The sequence below is a fragment of the Rhincodon typus genome, chromosome 5 (genome assembly GCF_021869965.1).
Source record: "Rhincodon typus isolate 14 chromosome 5, sRhiTyp1.1, whole genome shotgun sequence".
Lineage (NCBI taxonomy): Eukaryota > Metazoa > Chordata > Chondrichthyes > Orectolobiformes > Rhincodontidae > Rhincodon > Rhincodon typus.
Window position 1 is genome coordinate 40088546 of NC_063336.1, and position 9802 is coordinate 40098347.

Below are 9802 nucleotides of genomic sequence, written 5' to 3' on the forward strand. Positions count from 1 at the left end.
TCTAATAACCATTATTCCATGCTTTTAAGAGATTATTTTTTTTTTTTAAAATGGACAGTAATTAAATTCTAACATTAAGTTAGAAGAGGGCACTTGGCCTGAAATAGACAAGCTCAATTTGCTATGCAAATACAGGAGCATTATCCTGTTTAATGCATTTGGATGGTTAGTCAAACAGTGAGATGCAGTTTTTGGACCATTTACTGAATGAAAGCAGCACATCTCTTAATTGCAGCGACCAGATTTTCATGTTCAACACCATATCTGTCTCTCACATTGCAGCTATGCAATTTGTGAATGAACAATGAACTTATTTTATTTACAGCAAGTTCTAGTCCAAAATTGATGTATTAGTATGCCACTAAAACAAGTTGAAATTTACTATTGCATTGTTTTCAGCTATTTCAAGCTGCACGTCCAATTCTGAACAAAATAATTTCCATTGATTTCAACATCTTATTTTACTTAAGGTTTTATTTTTAATGGAAGGTTTGAGGTGTTTAGATGAACAAAACTACAGGCTACATACTCAGCATTTAGTTTGATCACAGTACGCTTAAAATCCTATAGGAAGCAGTGTTTCTTTGAGAAAAGCAATAACATGGCTTAAATGTTTATTTTCTAAATGATTGTTCAGAAAAAATAGAAATCACAGTCCTTTCTCCAAAAGCCACAGGAATAGCATGAGCAAGTGCTCTTCTGTGGAATGAATTCAGAAGCATAAATCTTGTTATTTTCGTGAGACTAACTGTGTGACTGTTGAATTTGAAAATTATTTTCCATTTCCTGGGATGAAAGGGTTGACTATAAGAATGGCTAAACAAGTTAGCCCTTTATTCATTAGTTTAGAAGAATGAGGGGTCGTCTTATTGAAACATACCATATTCTAAGGGGGCTTGACCGGTTAGATTGAGAACGTTTCTCCACTAGTGGGAGCATCCCATCCAGCGAATACATTTACAGAATAAGGGGGCAATAATTTAAAATAGAGATGCAAAGGAATTTCTTGTCCCTGAGCTAGTGTACATCAGGATTTCTCTACACCTTAGATCTGTGGAGGCTAGATCAAAAGAGTTTAAAAAAAAAAAAAAAGAGGAGGTAGATAGATATTTGAAATAATAGGAAGTGGAGGGCTAACTTCAGCTGGCACAAAAGAGGAGTTGAGGTCCTGGGCAAATCAGCCATGACTTTGTTGAATGGTGTCCAGTCTTGAGGGGCTCAATGGCCTACTCCTCCTATTTCTTACGTTCTTATTTACTATTAAGCCAACTTGGTGAGCCAACTTGCCAGCTACCTCAAATTGCCAATGGAGAACACCAATATAAGCCACACTATTATGACCCAGATTCATCATGAACCAGCTTTATAAGTGATAAAGGTTCAGTAGACAAACATTCTCTTTTAATTTAAATCACCCTCACCACTTTATGCTCTCTAGCACTGGTTTCAACATGTGATATGTAAACTGCAATTTTACATATCACACCAAAAACCCACTTTCAAAACTAAAATTTAAAAAAAAATTCTCAGTAGAGCTGCACATCGGTACAAAATAAGGGAACTCGGAAATCCTGACTGCACATGTGGTCACTGAGCCTATAATACACTCCCCAGGTCAAAAGCATAAACAAAATATACTACTCCTGAGCTTTTTTTCTAGTTCTCAGGTTTCATTGATGTTTTATGGATTTGGAACAAATGCAACACATAGAAGAGCAATAGCTTGACCTGAAATCTATATTAAGTATCAGTTCTTCCTGAATTGGAACTTATTTAGGGTTAGTCCTGAATTATTCAAACTGAAAAACAAAAATAACATGATTTACTTCCAGGTTTACAGACATCTAGTTTGTACAGTCTAACTGGAACACCCAGAATGTTTCATACAACACCACATGGGATGTTGCAATGAAATTGTACAATAAAGAAAAAATCTGTGCACCATACACTAGATTGTGTTTTACTTGTAGAAGTAGACAGCCTAGAAGACAATCGAAGACAAAACAAGAACTGATCAAAATCTATATAGACAGATTTCAACTTGCTATTAGGGGCTTCATTTCAAACTGTCAGAAATTGCTGAATGCACCCACAAGTGAAGAATAAAACAACATTCAAGTGACCCGTCCGCTGTGGAAAAGTTGCATTTCATGGACATGCCTACACTTGGAATCGAGAATAGTTTCAGCAAAGGAGGCTATTTGATCTATTATGTCTATGTTGCCTCTGTACCAGCAACTCATCAATTCCCATTCTCCTACCTTTTCTGAATAGCCCTGCATTTTGCTTTGCTTCAAAGTCATATAATTATCAAATTCCTGTTGGAAAGGCATAACTGAATCTGTGTCCAGAGACTGGCAGTGCATTCTTGATCCTGAATCATCTACCAGAACTTCTCATGACATTAGAGTACCTTTATCAAATCTCCTCTCTGCTTTCTCTTCATAATCACAATGAGTACTAAAAGTGATATATTTTGACATGGCAAGGTAACAGCTAGATCAAAATATGCATTTTAGAAGTATTATATTAAATGAAACTCTCCAGTCCAAACTAAAATATTTAAGTTAGTGAAAAAAATCACAACCCATGCTTTTTTTTTTAAAAAATGATTAAAAAGTCTATTCAGATTTAATCTAAATCAACAACCCCAGTGTAAACCTACTATAGTCCCAGGAAAACTGAAGAAGTTCAACCTCCTTCAGAAGTAGTACAGGTACATCTTTGTATATTCAGCCAGTCACTGATCAATGCAAGACCATGAAGGAACAGTATTTCCCCATTTGCTAACGTACATTCATTAGGCTATTTAGCTATTAATGTCTATTTACATCATTTTAAACATAAGAAAATAAAATAAGAATTCCATGGACATGGATATTGAGGAGGGGGGAGCGGCAGGAAGGGAAGAAACAAAAATCAGTTCATCTCTTTAGTACCCTAACTGTCCCATTATATCATGGAGACCCGTAGTTTGTTGTTCCAAAATAAAAGCTAATATATCACCATTTATCAGTCTTTGAGTAAAGCTCTTATAAAGTAGACTTTTCACAGACTATGATGACCATTAGCCTTAATTTTGTGATTAAAACTTACTGGCTGCAAAAGAGATGAGCTGCATTAGACAGGTGGACATTCTACCAAAATGGCAGCCTTCACTCTACTGGTGTTAAACAACAAAAAAAAATGTGCATACAAACGTATTTTTAAGATTTACAATGATTTCAAGTAAAGACACAAAAGTGGCACACAGCCTCTTGTTAATCAAAAACAAGTTCATTCTGTTTGGCCATGCTGAATCTCTTCAGTCTCATGGTGCTGCACATACTGGGGTGTTCGCTCACCCACATGTCCACCACAGTCCTTTGATCCTTCAATGTGATATGTAGTAGCAATAACTGCACTGCTCCTTATATCGATATCAAGGTTTTGAATGCTGCCAATCAAAACAACTCAACTTGTTAAAACAGGCATTTCTGTCCTTCTCAAATGGAGGCTTTTCCTTTATTGCACAGTTTTCCGTTAACTTGTGTGAATCTTGGCATGTCGCTTGAGGTTGGTCATAGAAGCACATGAATAGTTACACTGGTCACACTGGAAAGTTTCTTTTTTTATATGGTTCCTCATATGTCGTTTGAGGTTGCCCAGTTGGGCAGAGACATAGTTACACTGCGAACATTTATATGGCCTTTTGTAGTTGTGTATGTTCATGTGTCTTATGAGGTTGCTCTGGTACTGCGAGACAAAATTGCACAAACTGCAAGAGAAGACTTTCTGTTCCTTGCTAAGGTTATTCCCATCCTCCATTTCTTGTTTAACCTCAGTCCTCGCCAGATGATTATCTGTGTGGCGTTTAAAGGCTGCCTTGCTCTCGGATACAAACTCACATTGAGTACACTGGTAGGATTCTTTTCCTGCATGTGTTCGAAGGTGCCGTTTGACATTGACTAATTGTGTGGAAGCATAATTGCACTGGCTGCATTTAAAAGGCTTTTCTCCTTTGTGGCTCCTGATATGTCTGTTAAGGTTACCCAACTCTATAGTCTCATAATAGCAATGTGAGCATTTATACTGTCTCCTCCGTTTCAAATTCCTTGAAACACGGCTGTGGATAGAACCACTTGATTCACAGGAGGGGGGTTCGGGAACATCATTTTCAAGCTTATCTTCCTGTAAACACAAATCATTCTCTTTTTCTTTTTTTATGCTAATATTCTCTGGTTGGTCGGGATCAGCTATTTGAGAAGATGAGGAATCCAATTGGCTAGATGCTTGCTTCAAGTGCGTTTGTAAGTGCCTTTTCAAATTAGCAAAATTAATTGATGCGTAGTTGCATTTGTTGCATTTAAATGGCCTGACACCTAAATGAACCTGGATATGGCGCTTGAAGTTCCCAGATTGTTTGGTAGTATAGCTGCAGTGGGAACATTGGTATTCACTTTTGCTGTTGCTGTGCGTTTTCATGTGTGTTTTCATGTGCATTATGAAGTGGTTGGGGTATTGGGTGACAAAACTGCACAATTTACAAGAAAAAATGTTTTCACTACTCTGAACAACAGTCTCTTTGGAAGGCAGCTGGGGATCACTGGACACCGAGCCTGTGCTGTGTGTTTTCATATGTCCTATTAAATCGTTGGGATGTTGTGTAATGAAGTCACACAAATTGCAAGAAAAATATTTTTGGACATTTTCACACTCTCCTTCTTCCTTACATCGTAGCTCCCCTTCATCATCCACATGATTCTGCAAGTGTACCTTCCATCTGATTACACTATTAGTAGAGTAGGTACATTTCTCACACTGGAAAGGTTTTTTACCTGTGTGAGATCGTTGAGTGCCCAAGCTTTTCCTAGCCGAATCTGCATGTGTCTTCACATGCCTTGCAAGTATACTTGGGTACTGGGCTTTAAAATTACACAATACACAACAATAGGGTTTCTCGGATTTCAGTGAACTGCTGCCTTCCCCTGAAAGCGTTTTCTCTGCATGAATTAGCTTGTGTCGCTTCAAATTCTCCATGCGGCTACAGGTGTAATTGCACTCACTGCACCTGAAGGGTTTTTCCCCAGTATGGATTAATATGTGCCGTTTAAGATTACCCTGTTGCACTGTTGCATAGTTACAGTAGTGACACTTATAGGGCTTCTCTGAATTGTGCGTTTTCATGTGGCGCATGAGGTGGCCTGAGTATTCGGAGACAAAGCTACACAGCTTGCAGGAATAAAGTTCTTGGGCTTTCTCATTCCCATTCTCGTCATCTTCTAACAGCAATTCTTTCTTGACGTGACTCTCTTTATGTTCCTTTAATTCTACTGCAGTGCTGCAGGTGTAATAGCAGATGCCACATTTAAATGACTTGGTCCGAGAATGAGTCAATACATGACGCTTGAGATTTCCTGACTGGTGAGATGCATACTCGCACTGATCACATTTGAAGGGCTTTTCTCCCAGATGAATCCGAATGTGCCTTTGCAGGTTCCCTGATAAAGAAGATACATAATTACAGTATGTACATTTGTAAGGCTTCTTTTCTCCACTTGCGGTTTTCTCAGTATGTTCTTGCTGGTGTTGCTTTAGGTCGGCCATGTTATTACAGACATAGTCACATATGCGACACTTGAGTGACTTTTTGTGTGCATGGGTCTGCCTATGCCTCTTAAGATGTCCAGACTGATAAGTTGCATAGTCACATTGGTCACATTTGAAGGGCTTCTCTCCCAGGTGAATTCGAGTGTGCCTTTGAAGGTTCCCCAACAGCAGTGACGTATAATCGCAATACAAACATTTGTAAGGCTTTTCCTCCCCAATTTTTGTTGCAACTTGCTCAGGAGTATGGGTTGAGGCTTTGTTGGTAATGCTTGACTTATCCTGTACATGATTTTCCTCATCTTGTTGAAGCTTTCCTTTGATGTGAGTCTGTTTGTGCTGTTTTAAGTCCAATAAATTACCACAGCTGTATCCACATTGGTGGCATTTGAACATTTTTTCCCGCGTGTGTGTGAGCGAATGACGTTTAAGGTTCCCCATTTGACAGGAGGAATAATCACATTTGTCACACTTGAAAGGTTTTTCTCCAAGATGAATGCGGGTGTGTCGCTGGAGATTTCCAAGCAATGGTGACGCATAGCTACAATATAAACATTTATAAGGCTTCTCCTCACCACTTGCTTTAACTGCAGTTGCATCTGGTTCATTATTGTGCAGTAAAATTTTGTCATCTTTATGATTTTGTTTGTGCCGCATTAAATCTGCCATACTATCCCCTGTATAGTCACACTGGCTGCATTTGAAGGATTTTTTTCTTGTGTGTATCAGCATATGACGTTTGAGATTTCCCATCTGACCAGATGCATAATCACATTGGTTGCACGTGAAAGACTTTTTCTGTGTATGAGTTAGCTTATGGCGCTTCAAGTTCCCCGACTGGCCAGTTGCATAGTAGCATTGGTCACACTTAAAGGGTTTCTCTCCAAGATGAATTCGGATGTGGCGCTGTAGGTTCCCCATCAGTGATGATGTATAGCTGCAATACGAGCAGTTGTAAAATTTCTTCTCCTCGCTGCCAACAGTAGAGTCTGTCTGCAAGAATTTATTTGAAATGGAGCTTTCTTTTCTTCCTAATGCAGGCTTATTTTTCACATGCTTCCTCTTGTGTCGTGTTAGGGTTATCGCACGATCACATGCAAAGTCACAGTAGCCACATTTGATGGTCTTTTTCGGAGTTTGAGCATGAACAGGAGTTTCTAATTGATCAGATGCATTGTCGCATTGTGAAGGCTTCTGGCCTTTATGAATCAGAAAATGACACTTGATCTTCCCCAACTGATTAGATGTATAGCTGCAGTCAGGACATTTATACAGGTTACCATCCAGGACTTGGGTTTTCTTCAGACCATCAGATCCCAAGGAAGTTTCCTCAAAGCTATAGTTATCTCCTAACATGTCCACATTGGCTTCCATGCTGTTCTGACTGACCAAACCATTTGTCTGTTGAGGGGAATCAGCAAAGCTGTCTGTGAGCATATCAAGCAGCCTTGGGGTAGATCCCATTTGATTATCCACCATCTCAACATAATTTTGCGGTTCCTTTCCAATCTTGAGTCGTTTGCAGCTTGGCGAAAACACCCCATTGTCATTTGCATGAATAAATTCCAAGCTATCAGAACCTGCAAATAGAAAATCAACACAAGCAATCAGTTAACTGGGCATTGCCAGCTGGCAAATCAGACCAACAAATAAAATCTCATTCTACTGTCAGACCTGCAATACCAGCAAGTCATGATGGACAACAGTCATGATACACAGTATCAAATGCTTCCCCTTGTGGGGCAAACCAGAACAAGAGGTCACAGTTTTAAGCTAGGGGATGGCAGATTTTAGGCAGAAATGATGAAGAATTACTTCACAGAATCCCTACAATGCAGAAAGAGGCCATCGAATCTGCACCAACACTCCAAAGAACAACACACACACTCAATTCCCCTACTCTATCCCCATAACCCTGTATTAAGCATGGCTAATCCACCTAGCCTGCACATCTCTGGACAGGAGGAGGAAACCGAGCACCCGCCAGAAATCCACATAGAAACAGGGAGAACGTGCAAACTCCACAAAGACAGACAGTCACCTGAGGCTGGAATTGAACCAGGTTCCTGCTGCTGTGAGGCAGCAGTGCTAAATACTGTGCCACCTACTTCTTTCAGAAGGATCGTGAATGTATGGAATTCACTATCGCAGTGCAATAAGGATGCCGGGACACTGAATAAATTTGAGGAGATAGACTTTTAGTTAATAAAGAATTAAACGGTTATGGGGATCAAGCAAGAAAGTGTAGTTGATGCCAAGATGAGATCAACCATGGTTGCAATAAGTGGCACAGCAGGCTTAAGAGTTGAATATCTTACTCTTGCTTCTGGTTCTGGTTCTAGTTCTTCTGATCTTAGAGTATACTAACACATTTGAACACTAATGTGGCACAGTAATTTTCCTGCATTTTCATTTCCAGTGTCCATTTAAAAAATGGAAATACAATAAGACTTTTATAAATAAAAACTGCTACTACATTTATTAAGCCAAAACGAAAAAATCTATTTTCCATACAATTAATGTTGCTTTGTATTATGCAAAAAATTGGATTGATTCAATAGCCTGTGTGATGGAAAAATTTTCATTTCTCATGTAGATATAAATTTAACCCAGATCAGAATAATGGAAATCTTTGGATTACATAATAATTACTGCACTTCAAGTATGATTAGTTTTGAAGTCAGAGTTGTACCGCATGGAAGCAAACCCTTCTGTCCAACTCATCCATGCCAGCCAGTCATCCTAAATTAATTTAGTCCCATTTGCCAGCATTTGGCCCATAACACTGTAAATCCTTCCTATTAATATACTCACCCAGATGCCTTTTAAATGTTGTAATTGTACCAGCCTCTACCATTTCCTCTGGCAGCTCATTCCATACATGCACCACCCTCTGCACGAAAAAGATGCCCCTTAGGTCCCTTTTATATCTTTCCCCTCTCACCTTAAACCTATGCCCTCCTGATTTGGACTCCCCTACCCTGGGAACTAGATCTTGGCTATTCACCCTATCCATGCCCCTCATGATTTTACAAACCTCTGTAAGGTCATTCCTCAGTCTCCGACACTCCAGAGAAAAATCGCCCGAGCCTATTCAGCCTCTCCCTATAACCAAAACCTTCCAACCCTGCTTTGAAATACCATAGAGATCATAATGAAGAATTACAAGCTCCTGTCATTTACCTTCTTTAAGTCATTTAATAAAAAATTCAAATGTTCTGCACTTGCCTTATAACGAATGCAAATCCTGCCAAAAATTAGAAAAAAAATGACCCAGGGACTCAGAAGGTGGAATAAAACAAGTGCCGGGGGGAAAAATAGTGATACTACTTTTATAATGATAGAAATGAACCACTACTTTTAAAGGAGCATAATAGTGGAGGTCATGGGCAGGAGGATACAAATCATTCTTTTGGGGTGGAGCTAAAAGCACTTTAATCGAGATTCAACCCATGACGACACATGATCTTTCATCACAGATCTGGTGGCAAAAAGTTCAAGTTGCTCACTGTCTGCATGGTAAGGCATTCATAAAAGCTGCTTATGAACAAAAAACAAAAAAAAAATCTAAAATATACACAGCAGTAACAGAAGAATGCATTCCATTTAATGGCTTATAATTAGACCTTATTCTTCTTAATTGTGCAATTCAAAAATGGTAGTCACATGTGACTTGTGAAGTCTCCTCTTTATTATTATGTATGTTATATGCATACTTATGCCAAGGTCAAACTTTAATTGATTGGACAAAGGATGGTTAGTCCAACCAACAGTTAAATGGGAAAATGTCATGGTCTGTGGAGAAAATTGTTGAAAGGAAACCAGATGGGTTACTTTAACTTACTGCCTCTTGTAGGCATTTCCACATTTTCAATGAGAACTGGGTGGTTTCATTTAGTCTCATACTGAGTAAAGGGCGTAACTTTTTTATGCCCGGACTAAGTTTCCTAGTTTTATTATGCCTGGATTATATACAAATTCAGGAAGATGGTAAACGCTTTTTTTTCTGATTTCCTTCTGTTCTTAGTGTGTAGTTTTGGGGTACAATTCCACAAAGAAAACCTTCTGCTTTTTCATCTAGCTGTTTTTTCTTTTATGTTTATATTTAAGGTCAGAAATCACACAACACCAGGTTATAGTCCGAGACAACAAGGTGCAGAGCTGGATGAACACAGCAGGCCAAGCAGCATCGTAGGAGCAGGAAGGCTGACGTTTC

The 9802-nt window shown here is 39.0% G+C and overlaps 1 pseudogene; it reads right to left on the reverse strand.

Annotated features, from left to right (window-relative positions):
* LOC109936264 overlaps positions 1-9802 on the reverse strand; it is a 60112-nt pseudogene that overhangs the window by 28015 nt on the left and 22295 nt on the right.